Source organism: Engystomops pustulosus, chromosome 2, assembly GCF_040894005.1.
Source record: "Engystomops pustulosus chromosome 2, aEngPut4.maternal, whole genome shotgun sequence".
Taxonomy (NCBI): Eukaryota; Metazoa; Chordata; class Amphibia; order Anura; family Leptodactylidae; genus Engystomops; species Engystomops pustulosus.
Genome location: NC_092412.1, coordinates 125,435,595 through 125,455,655, shown reverse-complemented (window position 1 = coordinate 125,455,655; position 20,061 = coordinate 125,435,595). Strand labels below are relative to the sequence as shown.

At 38.0% G+C, this 20,061-nt stretch overlaps 1 protein-coding gene across 3 annotated transcripts in view; it reads right to left on the bottom strand.

Annotated features, from left to right (window-relative positions):
- The window catches only part of DOC2B (double C2 domain beta), a 452,434-nt gene that overhangs the window by 179,356 nt on the left and 253,017 nt on the right, over positions 1-20,061 (bottom strand). The gene's annotated exons all lie outside the window — the stretch shown is intronic.

The following is a 20,061-nucleotide window of genomic DNA, read 5'->3' as shown; positions in this document are numbered from 1 at the left end:
CTTTTTCAGAACTATGCTACCATGTTTGAATATAAGAAACCAGGTTCTAGGCACTAGAAAACACAACCAACAAATAAGTTAGTAATTCTGATGGTAGATGTTCTTTAAGTTCCAGTAAACTGCACTGGAATTACTTAGAGGTTGGAACAACTTTGTAATTCTGAGTCATGCATCTGCTGCACCGATTATTAGCCTGTCACTCAATGCAACAGTCTCAATACATAGGCCCCTATGTATAATTATATTCCGCTTCTCTAGAAAAGAAATAAAGTAAAAAACTGCAATTATAAAATGTTTATATGTGCACTGTATATGTCTAAAGTATGGGGACACAATCTAATTATTAACTTTACTTGCTGTATTTATGGTGTGAACATGGTTCTGGTGCTGTATTTTTGTAGCCAAGGGAGCCAAGTTCTGATATTCACGAAGGCACTATATTAGAATTTGAGAAGTACTGTATGTATATATGCTAAATTATTGGTGGAGGTGTTCTGTAAATTGTAACTCAGGGGTTTGGTGCAGTGTACACTACAATTGATCCAACACAATTTTATTTATTTATTTAATTTGAGGGGGAATGTTTATAATAAAGGAGGGGTGGATTGACCCCACAGCTGTCTGCAGATGGCTCCACTTTTTTTTTTTGGAGGAGTTTCCATGTTTGACTAGAGTATTGCCCAAAACTAAGTTCACACACATTTATGGGGGACGCATATATGGCCGATGTATATACAGCCTATATACGTCCCCCATACACGGCAATGCACGCACGGCGTCCTACAGGAGCGGTACCGTTCCATAGCTGGGAGAAAGATAGGACATGTTCTATCTTTCGTTGGAATATGGCGCTGTGCTACGGTACAGCGGGTACACGTCAATGTGAATGTAGCCTTAGTCTGTATACACCAGTTGAATTAAAGAGTTTGCTTCTAAGATGCAAACAGACCTCTCAAAGTATGAACAACAACATTTCACTTCTGAATTAGGATGTTACATATGCATCCCAATGAAAAAAGGGGTTTAAAGGGGTATTCTCATCTGGGCATTCACTTTCAGTTTCATTAATCTGCCATATATAAACATTTCTTCAATTAGATGTTATTAAAAAAAATGTTCCTGTGTGAAGATAATTTCTCATAAATGTAATTATATGGTCCCTTAGAAACAAGACTGTGTCCTTGGTTACGGCCACCTATACTGGAGAGATTGCACAAAGAAACAAAAAGTTTCTGAATATTAAATGTCTGGGAGTTACTGCATGTCCTACAGCCACCCTGTGGTAATGATCGCTGAATTCTGGTGGTAAAGGAGGGATCATTAGCGCATGTCTGGCCACCGCTGCCAGAGTGTGACGTGGTCGTATCCGGGGAAGCTATCTCGTTTCTAAGGGACAACATGACTACATTTATGAGAAATTATCTTCACACAGGAACATTTTTTTTAATAACATCCAATTGAAGAAATGTTTACATATGGCAGATGAATTTAATTAAATGTGATCACCCAGATGAGAATACCCCTTTAACTCTGTTGAGGCAGAGCTCCCCCTATTTCTTGTTAGAGGACATCTGTCATCAGATTCCCTGATGGTAGATGATTAAAAACCTTTACTTCTTCTAAATGCCTAGCTTCCTAACATCACATTACTGCAAAGGGCGAAGGGACTGGGTGGTGAGTATAAATCACCTACCATCAGGGAATCTGATGGCAGACATCCTTTAAAGTTAGCGAATATTTATTTTATATATAATTATGCATTTTTTTCTTTATTTATTTGCATCAGTTTACAATTCTTGGTGTAAAAAATTCACACCTTAGAATGAAAATCAGCAGAACATGATCTGTGAAGACATTGAACCAGCAGGAAGCGCTGGCTGAGTTCATCTCAAGCTTATACAATTATCAATGCAGCTGTGAATGACGATAAACAACAGCAGTGCGTTAAAACTTAAAATGATTAGCTATTTATGGAGATTTCACTCATGTTTAAACAGCAAAACAATGTTCAAAACTGAAATCATTTAGTGATATTTGGAAACATTTTATGTGCAATTTTTATAATACACAGGTATATGATTTAAATTCAGTACATACCAATATTCACTAAAACTCTGAATAATTTTCCTACTTATTGTGTTTTTAATTCTACACTATTCAACATATTCACTGCTGAAACAATATCTCTAAAAGAGCATTAGTGTGTTTTGAAGTAGCCATGAAAAAGTATTGATTTATTACAAAGGTTCCTGTTTTCAACAGGAAACATATTACTTTATTATGGTTGTTAAATCTTAACACTTAAGCTTGTCAACTGAAACTGTAGTGTCACAATAAGTAGTTAAACATGAAACATTAATGCACACTTCAACAAAGAAGTGATTTTTCATACTGACAGCAAATCTATTTCTTATTGTTTCTTTAGATTAAGGCAGGTATGATATGTAGTTGGCAGGGTCATCTACACATGTTTTAGTAATTTTTGTAGCATGTTATTGCATTTCTATAGTTAAGAATATAAAATAAATAAATAAAAATGATACATTTATAAAGTTGTATATTTAAAGACATTGGGGCACATTTACTTACAGGGTCACTGGAGTACACAGAAAGTGCATTGTCATTGTTGACTATAATGCTTTGTGTCGTGATCTGCTAAATGACCTTGTATTAAAAGCTATAAAGAAGCCTTAGGCCCCTTCCACACTGGCGTTTTTCACGTGCGAGTTCTGCGCGTGCATTTGACGCGCAGAACTTGCATTGCACTCTGTCCCATTGTATTCAATGGGTCTTTCTTCATTAGCGTTGGTTTTCACGCGCGTGCTTGCGTTCGTTTTCACGCGCGTCAAAATCGTAGCATGCTCTACTTTTGCGTGTCACGCGCGTTTTTCCCGCCCCATTCAAGTCTATGGAGATGCATCAAGAACGCATTGCACTCGCAATCATTGGAAGTGCAATGCGAGTGCAATGCGTTTTAAACGTAAGGGTTGCTAGGTGACCAGAATAACAGTATTTCCCCTGCTCGAGAACGATCATTTAATTAAAAAAACACAATGAAGAACAGTGAAGAATAGAATAAAAACAGTGAACACAGTGAACACAGTGAACACAGGATCATTTAAGAGAAAAACACAGTGCAGAACACAGTGCAGAATAGATTACAGATGTTCGGCACATCTGCTTACTTGTCGGGAGATACGCGCGGAACGGTGCGCCCAAAATAGCATGTGAAGAACAATATATATGTGTGAAGAACACATTGCAGATGTATTTAAACATCTGCAATGTGTTCTTCACACACATATATATTGTTCTTCACATGCTATTTTGGGCGCACCGTTCCGCGCGTATCTCCCGACAAGTAAGCAGATGTGCCGAACATCTGTAATCTATTCTGCACTGTGTTCTGCACTGTGTTTTTCTCTTAAATGATCCTGTGTTCACTATGTTCACTGTTTTTATTCTATTCTTCACTGTTCTTCACATCTGCTAACTTGTCGGGAGATAATATACACGGGGAACAGTGAAGAATAGATCGCAGATGTTTGCAACTTATCAGAAGACATTATTTTTCAATTAAATAACACATTTTAATCCCAAACCATGGTCCCTTTGAAAAATGCTCGAGTCTCCCATTGACTCGCGCGTGAAAAACGCGCCGAAAACGCAAAAAAAAGCTAACAACACGCGCAAGAAAAACGCAAAAACGCTAATTACTCCAAGGAAAAATGGAACAAAAACGCAGCCAAAAACGTCAGTTTTTCACGCATTGCACCCTGACGTGAAATGCAACGCTAGTGTGGAAGGGGCCTAAGGGTGCGGTCACACGTTGCGTTAAACGCACGCATTGCAACAGCTGAAGAGAGATTTGCCTAATTAGCCCCATATCTGCGAGACTAGTTTTCAGCTCAATGACCAGACTCGATTTTTCAAATCTGCCATATGTCATGATTATTGGTTATAACTTTGTAACACTTTAACATATCCAGGTGATTTTGAGAATGTTTTCTCGTGACACATTGTACTTCATGTTAGTTGTAAAATTTAAGTGATGAGTTTTGCGTTTCGGTCTGAAAAAAAGTGAAAATTTGGCAAAAGTTCGTAAAAATTTTTCATTTTCCAAGTTTGAAATGTTCTGCTTTCCAGACAGGTAGTAAAACTACCGAAAAGCATGATAATTAACATTTATGGAATGTCTGCTTTATGTTGAGATGATATTTTATGCGTCCTCTCAGTTTTTTAGGATGTTATGAGGCGCAGAACTTTAGGTGAGATTTTTCTCATTTTGAGGGACAACTCAGATTCCAAGTGACTTTGAAAGGCCTAAATAATAGTAACACCCCATAAATTACCCCACTATAGAAACGTGACCCCTCAACGTATGTAAAACAACTTCTATTGCGTCTATTAACCCTAAAGTGTTTCACATGGGTTAAAACAATATGGACCTGCGATTTAGAAACTTTTGAATTTTTTTGGAAAATAAATTCATTTAGGCCAAAACTGATGGTTTCATAATAAATTAAATGATGAAACGCACTGCCACATTTGATGCCAAATTCCTGCCGAGTGTACTGATACAGTGGTACTGATACCACCATATGTGGTGGTAAACTGCTATATGGGGGCACAGCCGGGCATAGAATGAATGGAGGCGCCATTCACAGCAGATTTGTATTGTCACATTGTACAAGCTATAAAATTACATTTTTTTGGTAATGCGAACATATGAGGGCTTATTATTTGCGGGATGAGATACAATGTATAGATAATTATTTTGGGGGGTCTTAAGCCTATTCGTGAGATTTTATTAACTATTTCAAGGGGGACACAAATAAAATCATCAATTTTTATTTTAGATTTTTAGCACTTTTTTTTACCCCCGCTCACCGTAATGTAAAAATAATACTTTATCTTTATTCTCTGGTTCACTACATCTGCGGTGATACCTCATTTATATAGGTTTTCTTATCTTTGCTCAATTTTACTGAGCAAAACCAATCACATTTTTTTTTACTATCGACAACTTTTCAGGGCTATAACTTCTGTAATTTACTGTTGTCACATCTGGTTGAGGGCTTATTTTTTGCGTAAGGAGTTGTTTGTTTCAGTCGTATCATATTGAGGAACTGAACTTTTTTTTAATCACTTTTTAGAACATTTTTTGTGATGGTGTTTGATGAAAAATTGTATATCCGTGGTTTTTTTTACGTCATTTACCGTGTGGGTTCAATATTGATTTAGATTTATTGTACAGATTAATACAGACGCGGTGAAACCAAATATGTACTTTTTTTGTGGTTTTGTGTTTTATATACTTTATTTGCATTTTATGTGTAACTGGGGACATTATGGGACTTTTATTTCAATTATTTATTTAATTAATTATAAAATGACTTAATCTTTTTTTTTTTTACTTTTATACATTTTCCACCTTTTGGCTTGAACAAGCGTTCATCCGATCACTTGTTCAAGCCTTTCATGCTGCGCATGCTCAGTTACATACAGCTGGGTCCTGCCAGGAGGCGGAACCCGGCGGGGAGAGAAGCCGGCAGCCTCGAGGCACTCGCCGGAACCCGGGGCTGCAGCAGGAGGTCATGTTTTTCCGATTCCGGGTGTTAGTGTCAGATCTGGGCTGTGATATCACAGCCCAACATGGGCACTATACTGACCCAATGTTCCAAAATCTTCTTCTGATATGCCGCCGTATAAAGCCGTCGTGTCAGAAGAAGTACCCTTAATGACCGACATAGATTCCCGATATGGCAGTCATTGAGGGGTTAAACAGCTGTTAACATTTGTGTTTACAAAATGCAACCACCAACGTGTGTGTTAACATTGCATTAACACATGTTTTGTTAATATCATGTTAACATACATGTTAACATAAGTATTAACATGTGTATCTTGTAAACACAAGTGTTAACTGCTGTTAAATTAGGCAAATTTATCTTCAGCAGTTGCCATGCATTTTTTAAACGCATGCGTTAATAGCTATGTGTGACCACACCCTAAAGGTAAAATGGAACACCAGAAGTAATAATGTTGTATACTGCTTAAAGCAGACTTGCCACCAAGTACAAAATGCAGAACGACATACTATTGGATACTTCCTTTAACCTCTTAGTATGCAAATCCAAATAAGAAAAGTCTGTGAGGAACGCTCACTCACTTTGTTTTCCTGGTATATAGTTTGTTAACGCTTGAGGATAATCGTGTTGGTCATAAGGAAACATGAAGGAAAAATATGGAAGGAATCCAGCACCTTCAAAACCTTCAAGCTTTATTAATCCAAAGGAAATGGATTCATAAAATGCTCACATGGCCAACTCCTTTATGATTAGAAAACAAAATTGAGACAGGTGTAGTGGGATCATCACATTTCATTTGCCTAAGCGTCAAGAACCCCTATAATTGCACCCTAGACAGTGGCTAGTATTTTACTCAACATCCTATTGTACCTCAAGGGGTCCACCCCTAGAAGAAAACAGCCAGACTAGAAAGATATATAGATAATGAAAAAATTCTTTATTTAGACAATACATAAAAGCATTTAAAAATCCGGGTCATGGTAAGAACAGAGGAATAGGGGGACATCACCGGACACTACAAGTGGAGAGACATATGTATGCATACGAGTGGGTAGGACTTACCTTAGGGGAGGGTGCTATCCCGGACAGTGGAGCGTTACCTTCCTAACACTAGGGTAAGACTTTTTTTCAGGACGAGTTATCATGCTCTTCCATTACTTTGTGCAATATCTGCATTATATATAGCTTTACTGTTGGTCTATATGGAAGTGTCCCATTTTTTATAACTAAGTCCTACCCACTCGTATGCATACATATGTCTCTCCACTTGTAGTGTCCGGTGATGTCCCCCTATTCCTCTGTTCTCAGCATTACCCAGATTTTTAAATGCTTTTATGCATTGTCTAAATAAAGAATTTTTTCATTATCTATATATCTTTCTAGTCTGGCTGTTTTCTTCTAGGGGTGGACCCCTTGAGGTACAATAGGATGTCAACTCCTTTATGATGTAGACAGGATAAAAGTTGCACTTGGCATGGTAAACAGGTGCATTTTGAGCAGTTTGCTCTTTCTCAAGCAAGACATAGAAGCATATTTATCAGGACCTCTGAAATAATCGCAAATGCTAGCTTATTACTAGCTTTTGCGATTGCCCCAATCCGCCACCTTCACGCCAGTGGGGCGTGAAGGGGGGGGGGGCGCCTTGTGCCAGAACGGTTCATAACGCAATTTATGCAGTTTGGTGGCAACAACTCCGGATGAATGTGCTAGTGCGTTATCGTGTTTAAACAGCACCTTCTTTTTCGCCAAATGCAGCCAAATGTCTCCTTCAATTTTTTGTCGATGCAGTCCAATAATTCACTGTAGTATTGTCCAGTAATTGTTCTTCCTTTTTCTAAAAAATCCATGAGGATGCCGGTGTTCGCATCCCAAAAAATCGTCGCCATGACCTTTCCAGCAAATGGTACCGTCTTTGCCCTCTTTGGAGAAGATTCACTGAGAGAAATCCATTGTTTTGATTGTTGCTTAGTTTCTGGTGTGTAATGATGAATCCAGGTTTCATCAACGGTAACAACTCGATGCAAAAACTCCTTTGGATCTCGCTTAAATTGCTCCAAACACTGCTTCGAAGTTAATAGCCGCATCCGCTTGTTGTCCACCAATTTTTTCATTGCCAACTTATCATGTAAAATATTACTCCTGATCACTCCTCATCAAAAAACGGATGTTCGCCCACGTTTAAATTCGTTGAACCAATATCTAACTGTGGTCATAGATGGTGAAGTGTCCCCATAAACAGCATCCAACTTTGCTTTTATCTCTTTGCATTTTTTCCCATCCAAAAACAAAAAGCGAATTACCAAACGATACTGCTCTTTTTCCATCAAAGCGAAAATCACGAAACACGTCTTACTCAAATGGCTGCCAAATACAAACTAACCAGTCATTCTGTCTGCAATTTGTTTTGCAGTCATTTGATAGATGGCAGCACACAATGATAATACCACCTTCCCTCAGGAACACTCTCTGTTGTCAAACATGAGTACTTATTGAACCGCCCTTGTTTTTAAGAAGTGTTTGCACCATTTTTGTGTTGTGGCACTGTGTCTAACAAAACTGAAAAAATATGCTCCTAAAGGGGCGGGGTAGTGCTTTGTCAGTTTGTGACACATTTATTACAGCGAAGCAACAGAATTGCGCTGCATGTTCCATGTTAAAGGTACATCTTAAATGGTGCACATTTCCAGAGCAGTGCCGGGTGCACCATGTAATTGAATAATAATCTGGCGCACCCTGCACAGGTGAGAGGCAAACTGCACAAACCATGCAAAGTGTTGTCTTTTATAATGTCTACATCTTAAAAGTTCTTAACCCTTTGAGCATTTTCTTGTGGGCTCGGTTTTTTACATCTTTCTTTTGGCGCTCCAAATGACACTTCCCCTTTATTCTTTGGGTTGATAAAATGACAGGGATATAAAATTTTATAAGGTTTAAGTAGATTTTAAAAAATTAAACTCCTTACTAAAAAAAAAATCACCATTTTGCCAAATTCTGAGGCCAATAACCTATGTAAGGTGTAAACAAGGTTATTTATTTACTATTATTTCAGACCCTCTTGGGTACTTTAACCCTGGAGGGTCTGATCTCTCATACACTATACTACAATACCACTGTATTGAAGTATATAGTAATTTTACTGCTGATCTCTAGTAGCCCCCCATCAGAACTCTATTTGAGATCACTATTCATGGCAGGCCTCCAAGTCTCTATGAGACCGATTGGCAACTTACGATAGCCATCCATGATGGCGGCACCCACTGGCAGCACTGTTAGGTGCTGCGATCGAGTTCAACCTCAGTACTTAACAGGTTAACTGGCGCAATTGATGCCAGCACCAACTGCGAAAGTTAGAGGCTGTGAGCTGTGTTATATGATTTGTAAAGCGCTACAGAATATGATGCCACTATATAAGATTATTATTATTATTACTATACAGCTGACACCTGCTGTGTATGGAGAAATCTCATCCCGTGAGCTCTCTGCAACCCGCCCCCCCCCATAGCAGCACAACATTATACTATGTGGTATATTTATGAACATAAAAACAGGTCCAGCTAAAAATGAATGACAAATCTCTGTATACCATAATATGAAAACGTTTTTTGGTGTTGTAAAATTTTACATTTTCTTAATCGTATTCAGAGATAACGAAATTACAAAAATTGGTATCTCTGTAATTATGCTAACAAAAACCTAAAAGGTAATGTATCAGCACAGTGAAAACTATAAAAGCAAATCCCTAGAGAATGGTGCAACAAAATTTTTATAGTCAATCCACTACATTTTAATTTTTTCTCCAGCTGCAGCATAGATTGCATATATAAAACGGAGCCTCTAGAAAGTAAAATTTGTCTCACCTAGCGAGATCACGCTATATGCTGCTGCGCTCTCCCGATTCCTGTCAGCGCTGCTCAGTATACAGAACACATTTGACAGAAGCAGGGAGTATGCTGAAGAAGAGCAGGAGAAGTGAGGGGCTAGGGATCTGCTGATCCCTATGCAAAAAGCAAATTATTCACGGCAATCATTGTAGTAACCATAGGAAACAAGCATGTCATAACACTGTAGCCCCTAGGCAACAAGCATGTTCTACAGGAGTAACATATTATATGGCAATTATATAGCAGAAGCCACCTTGGCCATGAGTATGTAATATAGCAGAAGCCACTTAGACAATGGGCATATTTTACAGCAGTAGCCCCTAGGCAACAAGCATGTTCTACAGCAGCAATCTCCAGGCAATGGGCACCTTATATAGCAGTAGCCATCTAGGGAATAGGCATGCAATATAGAAATAGCTACCGAGGCAATGCATATGTTTTACAGTGATAGCCCTAAGCAATAAGCATGTTATATAGCTGTAGCCACCTAGGCAAACTGGATAATCTATAGCTGTAGCCCCTAGGCAATGATTATATAAACATAACTGTAATCACAAAAGCAACAAACATGCTCTATAGGAATAGCCACCTAGGAAATGAGCATTTTATACAGCATTAGCGACTTAAGCAATAACTATGTTATATAGCAGTTCCATTAAAGGGGTATTCCCATCTGGCCTTTCACATTTAATTTAATTCATTTGCCATATGTAAACATTTCTTCAATTGGATGTCATTAAAAAATTGTTCCTGTGTGAAGATAATTTCTCATTAATGTTGCAATGTTGTCCCTCAGAAACCAGATAGCTTCCTCGGATACGACCACCTCACAATTTGGCAGCGGTGGCCATACTTGCGCTATAGAGTCCTGCCGGACCACCTGGCTTCAGCAATCATTACCACAGGACGGCTGTGGGACATGCAGTAACTCCCAGACATTTCATATACAAAAACCTTTTGTTTCTTTGTGCAATCAACCCAGCTTAGGTGGCCGTATACAAGGACACAGTCTTGTTTCAAAGGGACCTTATCACTACATTTATGAGAAATTATCTTCACACAGGTAAATTATTTTTAATAACATCTAATTGAAGAAATGTTTACATATGACAGATTAATGAAACTGAATGTGAATGCCCAGAAGAGAATACCCCTTTAAGTGGCTCCTGTTATAGAACAAAGTCAACAAGCATGTACCATAGAAGAAGCCACCTAGGCAATCTGAGGATCTTGGGTCTTTACTTACTTTTCTGACCAAAGCCCTAATATTGCCTGTTAACCAGTAAGATCCAATGATTCTACAACTGTGTCCTACAAAAGACTAAATAACAGTACAAGGGCAAGAAAGGAATTTCCTTGGAACTTGAGACCCAGTTGCTGTGGGAAGTTATGTATAAAAGACAGTAGTATAAGTGTAGCAAGTAAGGATTAATATATAACCTTTGTTAGTATCGAAATAAGAACAGGAATGATAAAAAAATATGTGATGAGTATATGTGGTGGGCACTCTGCACAATCTACTTGCACAGGCAAAAATAACTGGTGTTGAATCAGCAAGCCAAAAAATAGGAGAAAGAAATCATTGTAACACGATAAAAAAGATTTAAAAAATTGTTCATACCCCATAGCATGGTTGTCGAAGTAACATATGATTCAAGACAAGGCAAAGAAGTTGTGTTATACAAAGACACATGTAAATAGGGAGGTAGATAGAAGCAGTGTTGTGGTGGGGATCACCATGGTGATTATCCCTTTCACCCTATCGCTTAGAAGGAAAAATCTACCATACCCTAAAAGCCTCAACTCAGGGCCACAATCCTGAACAGCTGCAACCACGACTGGAACCTATCCCTTATTACGAAGTTCCTGCTATTAACCTGAATACAGAGGTACAATTGGTTCCCAACATGCCATGTTTTTCCAGGATGACTCATCAGGGGAAAATAATTATGAGTAGTGACCTAAGGGGTTTGCAGGGCATAATCCAGATGAATTGCGGTTATGTAAACTTAGTTAAAAAGTGTCATCCTGTCATGGTGGTCCATTGACTATACCATCCTTAGCAGGAGGAACCCATTTAACTAACTAACTAACTCATCACATATTTTATCAGCCCTGTTCTTATTTGGATACTCAAAAAGGTTAATTACCCTGTGAAGACTTTAAAATATATTGTTAACCTGATATTTCTGTATGGGACCACTAAACTATGATTTAGTTTGAGCTAAGTAGTGCGCTAAGAAATCTATGGCTATATTGATGTTTCAGAGCTCCACTTCTGTTTTATTCAACAACAATACTGTTTACTTTACTTTGATGGAATCAAGTTGGATAGTAAATTAGTGAGGTGTGGATCCATTACAATATTATGACACAAGTGTTTAGTATCATAAAATATTTATAAATTGAGAAAAGCTTGCAGAATCTGGGAAAACAAATACTTTCTTAACCCTGTATATGGACTTTCTCATTTATTGAAGCAGAACGATTGTTGAACTAGAGGCAACTAGCAGATGAATTCAGCTAAAGCTTTAATTAAATCTAAGCTGTAGGACTGTGGAGCAATTTCTACTTCAACTGCTTGAAGAGCCTGATCGCTAGCAGCACCAACACTTCTCACTTTAATGAGTTTTGATTAGATCGATAAATAAAAAGTTTTCAGCAACGACTTACACAGGATATGAATCAACACTTCACGCTTTTAATATAAAAACGTGTTTTTCCTACCTGCACGACCACAGTCCTCTAATGACTAGCAAAGAACTTTTCTGCAGGGAGCCAGTGCAGACTGCTAAGCATATTTTTCATTAGAAAACAGAGTGACATTTATCAACAATATACATCCTGCACATTGTAATTAAGTAATCATACCGTTTTTTATTTTAGTATATTACAAGACTAATGAAACAAGATGTCATATTTGATATGAGCTGAAATTTCACAATGAATATCTCCAACATCAGGATGTTTTGTATAACGTCTTTCTAAATAAAAGGAGTTTTCCAATATTGTGAAAAATATTTTTGTGTACAATACAAAACATTAAAATGCATTAGCTATGCCTACAGCTATTCAATGTGTTAAGCTAAGGATGAAACCTTACTTTACCAATGTGAATATATATATATATATCCATGGCTATTTCCACTGTCACTGTTGATTACATGTAAGTAGATATGATAGGGTTATTAGGCGGAAATTCAATTTAGAACATGGACTGTGGCATTAACTTGAGCCCGAAGATGAACCCTAGTGAAATAAATGGGGACCCGAATTTTAACACCCAAAAAGGGGGTAAAAACACAGCTAAAGCACAGTTGCCCACACCAAAATTGGTGCTCCATCCTAACTCACCGCCATGTCCTAAAGTCTTTTTTTACAAGAATCCAGCCATTCCCGAACATAATAAAAATGGTTCCATACCCTATGAAACAGTACAAGCAAGTCTACTGTCAGTTAATCTGATGGTAAATATCATTTAAGGCATTGGTCAATTACATTGCAAAGAGTGCCTCAAGTTTAACCAGATTGTCTTCAAATTGCTCCACTGCTCTTGTGCACAGCCATCCATCTCCACCACCGTTCAAAACAGCAGAATTTCTCAGCTACAGGTTGTGGATCAGTAACTAATGCTCTTTCATGACTCTCCGAACTGGGATTCCATGGGCCATCCAGCTGCCTCTGCCCTAGTTGCAGACAGAGTTCCTAGATGCCAAACACCATGGGGCAGATTAATCAAGCTGTCTGAAAGGCAACCAATCTCAGCTCCCCTTTAAAATATTCATGAGTACTGGTAAAATGAAAGCTGAACTGTGATTGGTTGCCATGGGCAACTAGAAATATTCTGACTTTCAGACAGCTTGATAAATGTGCTCCCATGTGTTGAAGGATGACAAAGTGGACCATTGTAGGACATCTGCCATGATAATAAAACAAAGGTTCTGGCTTTCTGCAATGTGGAGACTGACAAAAAGGGCGCGGTGGAAATGGCTTATAGAAAGAAGATCTGAGGGGCGATGATCTACTGGCTCAAGGTAATGCTAGTTCAGAGAAATAGGAGATTCATAAAGCCTCAGGTAGCTAGTAGAAAGTCTGAAAGGGTGCAAAGGCACAATATGGCCAGCTAATGCCCACTGTGCCCAGGGCATGCAAAGGCCCGTCCAGAGAATATTCCTGGCGCAGCATTTTTAAAGCAATTTTAGAAGATAAAACACAAAATCTTAAAGACACCTTGGGGAGACTACAGGCAGTATATTTTATCATTGTAAACCTAGGGTGAAACATAAATAAATAAATAGAAACATAGCTTGTTAGCTGCAGTATTGACTATCTAGACCATTAGACAGAGGACATTGGCAAGAGATACATAGCACCGTGGGGTTGATACCTTAATAACACTGGAAGGCTAGACCTGTTATCCCAAGGGCAGTAAAACATATAAGTGGGTTATAGTAACTTAGTGTGAACTGAACCCAATAAATAAACACGGATCCCTTCTACAGTGTAAAATACAGTTATGGTGCCGTATTCCTATATTCGGTGACTTTGTACACTACCAGTTCCCTATATCTATCCGGAGATGATGTATACTGCTCGATAGTCCTGATCACCCCGTTATGGTCAAAGCTGCTGTCCTCTGCCCTCTTTAAAATTTTAAAACACAATATTGGATGAAGCCTTATCCATCTTTTAATCAATAGCAATCAAAGTTACTTTTTAGTGACCAATGGGTTCATGTTTCCCAATTGGACAATTTTTTTTGGTTTGCTATTATGAAGCAGCACGTCATTCACAGGTATGCCTATAGAAGACTTGCCTGTGGTTGCTAAGGGCTGTAGGCTACTTGAAAGGCTGCTCAGTAGCTTGGTGCCGTATCGCCTGAACATGAACTGCCTGTAGGGGTGCGCAACCAGCAAAATTCAGTACTGACCCGAATTTGGTGGTTTGGATCGGATCATCACTACATGCATAATAAGGCAAACATTCATTTTGCATATCGTGCACTTGCCCGAAGTCTATACTCTATGGTCATTGTAATTGTTGTACAATGCACTTTTGTGCAGCATGATCCATGACATGCAATAAATTACAGTTACCTGGATACTATGAATTTCTGATTCTGCTTTGCATTTAGTTATGTAGATGTCTTTTTAATGAAAAAATACCCTTTAAAATGTGTACTTTTAAATGTCTTCCTAAGGGACATTTTATCCTAGAAATGTTCTTAAGCAATTAGCCAAGATAAAGATGTAATCACTATAAAATATATGTGGGGGTCATGACATGTCCAATAGAAAAGATTGAAGAAGAAAAAAAGATGGTTTAAAATTAATTACTATGAATAGCAAAATGTATGCTTTTTCGAGGCTATCCAATATGATATTTAAAGTTATCTTTGAAGTTCTCTCATTTCTTTCTTCCACAGGAATATGTAACAAGCTGCAGTTCCACTTGCTTTTTTATTTTTAAAAGAAAGTTAATCATTTTTAATGAACATAAGGATTAAAAAAAAGCCCTTATACAGTCTAATGAGGATTTCCAAACATGTCATTGGGCAAAAACTTTTAGACTAGTTATATGCTGGTCATTTATTGCACTAAAGCATTCTTTGTAACTCCTGAATATTTAGTAGAAAAATAATCCAGAATTATATTTTATCTTTCATTTTTTTATTGGAAATATTCAGTTAAAGGGGTATTCCGGGAATATGAACGTCTGACACAAAAACCCATGATGATATAACTAAATGAATACAACAATACTCAATGTAATTAGTCACAAAACAAAGCTTAAATAGTTTGATTTTATGATTTACAAAGTTTATGGCCTCTCTAAAGTAGGTGGAGTTATGACTAAGATGGCCGCCACTGGAAACTACAAGTTCCATGATCCTTTCGTTCTCAGTTACTCCTCCTCCCTCTTATGCTCTGCTGACAGTGATGATATAACAGGTTTTCTTGCTCTGTTACCATAGTAATGATGTATAACTGCCATCACCACAACACTGACCATACTGGATGCACTGCAACCAACCAACAACAGCCAAACGTAGTGGTGATCACATGACCTGCCCAGGCAGGTGCAGGACATGTGATGTGATCATGTGACCGGCGGCCATCTTCTGTCCTGCAACGGACCACGCGGAGGAAATTAACGGACTGATTAAAGGGCCAGTAGCATTTTAATTCTCCATTACAGTGTATGTAAACAGCATTTTCTGCTAAGGGGAGCAAAATTTTAAATAACAACTAATTACACATTAGCTTATATTTTGAGTGCCCATTTGTATATGAATTATGCTGATTCCTGGAATATCCCTTTTATTTTATTTTTTAATTTTAAGAATATCTCCATACATATGTCAATGGCAAAAAATCTTGTCTAGTTGCATGCTTCCCATTGTTCTGTTACCTCCTCTTCTCTGCTCTGTGCGCTGCTAACCTACCTTTCTTACTAGCTGCCAGGGGTGTATCAACTACACAATGGATCATATGGATCATTGCACTGTTTGGATACTCCTACTAATTTAGTGTCTGTGTTTCTGTATCTCCATCCCTACTGTTTTTTTAGTTTACCACCTTGGTTCTCTAATTAATGTCTTTATTATAGGATGGGAGATCTTATAGGATGGGAGAGATTGAATCCGGACCTACACCCGCTGACGTCTTAAGTCAACGAGCAGTGTTAGAGAAGTTGAGTTTTGCTAACATTCCTTGTGCTGCTTTAAGGTTGATTATCATCATTTTGGACAAAAGTGTGAGCTATAATATGAAAGCTGCAAGTTGTCTTTTGTATACCACTTATGAACTGTTTAACATTGCTGAAATTTATCAAAAGAATTATAGGTGCTTAACCGCTAAAAGACCAGGCCCTTTTTGGTTTTGGCATTTCAATCTTCAAAAATCTATAACTTTTTTATTTTACCTTGTGCAGAGCTGTATAAGGGCTTGTTTTCTGTGTAACAAATTGCACTTCATATTGACGGTATTTAACCCCTTAACGCTGAAGCCACTTTTCACCTTCCTGACACGGCCCATTTTTTCAAATCTGCCCTGTGTCACTACAAGTGGTTATAACTTCGGAACACTTTAACATATCCAAGTGATTTTAAAATAGTTTTCTCGTGACACATCGTACTTCAGGTTATTTGAAAAATTTTGGTGGTATGTTTTGCATTTATTTATGAGAAAATCAGATATTTGGTGAAAATTTGGAAAAATGTTTGATTTTTGAACTTCAAAATGTTCTACTTTTTCCATACATAGTCATAACCGCAGAAAAACATAATAACTAACATTCACTAAATGTCTAATTTATGTGGACATGGTTTTTTATGCATACTCTTATTTTTGTAGGATGTTATGGGCCTTTGAACGTTAGGTGCGATTTTTCACATTTTCATAAAAAACGCAAAATCCTGCTATTGAGGGACTCAGGTTTCAAATCACTTTGAGAGACCTAAATAAAAGTAAACCCCATAAATTACCCCATTATAGAAACTACGCCCCTCAACGTACGTGAAACAACTTTTATGAAGTTTTTTAACCCTTTAATTGTTTTACAGGGGTTAAAACAAAATCGGATGCAATTTTGAAAGTAACATTTTTTTGGCTAAATTAATATGTTTTTCAAAAAATGTACAAATTCTCAGTGGATAAGATACCAAAACGCTCCACAAAATTTGATACCCAATCTCTCCCGTGTATAACAATACCCCATATGTGGTGGTAACCTGCTGTATGGGCACACGCCAGGGCATCGAATGGAGCTGCGCCATTCAGAGCAGATTATGCATTGTCAATTTTTATTGGCTATACAATCTTTATTTTTTTGTCAATTTGGACATATAAGGGCTTATTTTCTGCGACATGAGATGCACTTTACAAATACTTCATTTTAGTGGGTCATTAGCTTATTGATGAGATTTTATTAACTCTTGAATGTATGGGTGAAAAGAAAATTGTCAATTTTGGTTTACTTTCTTTTCGTATTTTTTGGGGGTCGTACACCGTACACTAAAAATATTATATTATCTTCATTCTATAGGTCACTACGATTACGGTGATACCTGATTTATATAGTTTTTCATTTATTTTTACAATTTTACTGGATAAAAACTAATATAGAGGAAATCTCATTTGTTTTTGCATCGCCATCTTTTTGGAGACGTAACTTTAATATTTTTTGGTTGACAGAGCTAGTTTAGGGCTTATTTTTTATGTGTTGAGTTGTTCTTTTCAGTGGTACCATTTTTGCGCACATAACTTTTTTTGATCACTTTTTAGAACATTTTTGTGTAGAGATTTTATGAAAAATAATAACTTTTTCACACTTCAGTTTATGAAGCTTTTTTGAGAAATAAGATGGTGTTTTCAATGCTACCATTTTGAAGACTGTTCGGCCTTTTGATCACTTTTTATTAAATATTTTATATTTTGCATAGTGGCAAAAAATTGTCATTTTTGACTTGGGTGCTATTTTCCATTACGTCGTTAAATGCTGAGAATAACCGTTATTATATTTTGATTGGACATTTTGGGGTTGCAGCGATACCCAACATGTTTATCATTTTTACTGTTTATTTTTTATATCAGTTCTAGGGAAAGGTGGATGATTTGAATGTGTATGTTTATTTATTTATTTTAACTTTTTTCAGACCCCCTGGGATACTTTAACCCTAGGTTGTCTGATCCTACCATCTATTGCCATACTACAGTATTTGCTGGCACTGGCACATTGTAACAAATGGCCAAAAAACATACAGCCTAGGGTCTTACAAAGACCCGAGGCTGTCATAGAGACAGATTGGAGATGCCCACGCGCCACTGGCTTTTTACCTGCGCTGGCGAAGCTAAAAATCAAAGGATTATGAAGAAAACATCCACCTTGTATGGGGCCCATGAGCCCTCTCCATACACCCACAGCCGACATGTGACGGGCTAATACGCCACACGTCAGTAAGCAGTTAACCAGCCCAGTAAATTTTCATTTTGGAATATGAGGTGTCTGGATGTCTGGAGTGAATTTGTGACTAAAAGACATAAACCAATTTCCTACTTCACTGATCGACTGCAGTAAAATCTTCCTAATTTACATCTTTAAAAAAAAATCATAAATCTGTCTGTCACATCTATTTTCACATCACAAATGGAATAAAGCCCCTTTCACACAAGCGTTTTTCACGTGCGAGTTCTGAATGTGCTTTTGACATTCCAAACTCTCATTGCACTCTGTCCCATTTCAATGGGCTTGTTCTTATTTGCATTTTTTCACACACATGCATGCGTTACTTTTCTTGCATGTTAAAATTGCAGCGTGCTCTACTTTTGCATTTCACACTCATTTTACAGAACCATTCAAGTCTATGGAGACTCATCAAAAACGCATTGCAATGCATTTTAAATGGATGGGTTGCTAATAGAGATGAGCGAACATACTCGTCCGAGCTTGATGCTCGTTTGAGCATTAGCGTACTCGAAACTGCTCGTTGCTCGGACGAATACTTCGCCCGCTCGAGAAAATGGCAGCTCCCGCCGTTTTGCTTTTTGGCGGCCAGAAACAGAGCCAATCACAAGCCAGGAGACTCTGCACTCCACCCAGCATGACGTGGTACCCTTACACGTCGATAGCAGTGGTTGGTTGGCCCGATCAGGTGACCCTGGAATAGACTAGCCCCTGCCTGCGCTGCTCGGATCATTCTGTGTCTGGATGCCGCTAGGGAGAGAGCTGCTGCTGGTCAGGGAAAGCGTTAGGGTGTTCAATTAGAATAGTGTTAGGCAGGAGTGATTCTACAAGAACCCAACAGCGCTTCTTAGGGCTACAATAACGTTATACTTTTTTTTTTTTTATTTGCAGCTAGTACCATATTGTAAGGAATTTGCAGGGGGACTTGCGACCGTTGTGTTTAGCTCTTAGTGACACACATATCCACCTCAAACACCAAAGTGGGAAAATTTATTAGGGGTTTGATTTCAATTAGGCACAGTCTGCCATTCACTTTTTATTTTACGTTTATTTTTTCATAACTCAGCGTCATCCCATCTGGCATAGCAGTGTGCTTTCATACTTGGCTAGAAAATAGCCATAGGAGAATCCAAACGGCTTACTTAGGCCTACAATAGCGTTATATATATTTTATTTCTGGTTGATCTGCTGGTGGCTGTCCTTGCTGCAGTGCATCTACTACCATATTGTGAGGAATTTGTAGTGAGACTTGCGACCGTTGTGTTTAGCGCTTAGTGACGCACATATCCATCGCAAAGACCGAAGTGGGAAAATTTATTAGGGGTTTGATTTCAATTAGGCACCGTCTGCCATTTACTTTTTATTTTACGTTTATTTTTTCATAACTCAGCGTCATCTCATCTGGCATAGCAGTGTGCTTTCATACTTGGCTAGAAAATAGCCATAGGAGAATCCAAACGGCTTACTTAGGCCTACAATAGCGTTATATATATTTTATTTCTGGTTGATCTGCTGGTGGCTGTCCTTGCTGCAGTGCATCTACTACCATATTGTGAGGAATTTGTAGTGAGACTTGCGACCGTTGTGTTTAGCGCTTAGTGACGCACATATCCATCGCAAAGACC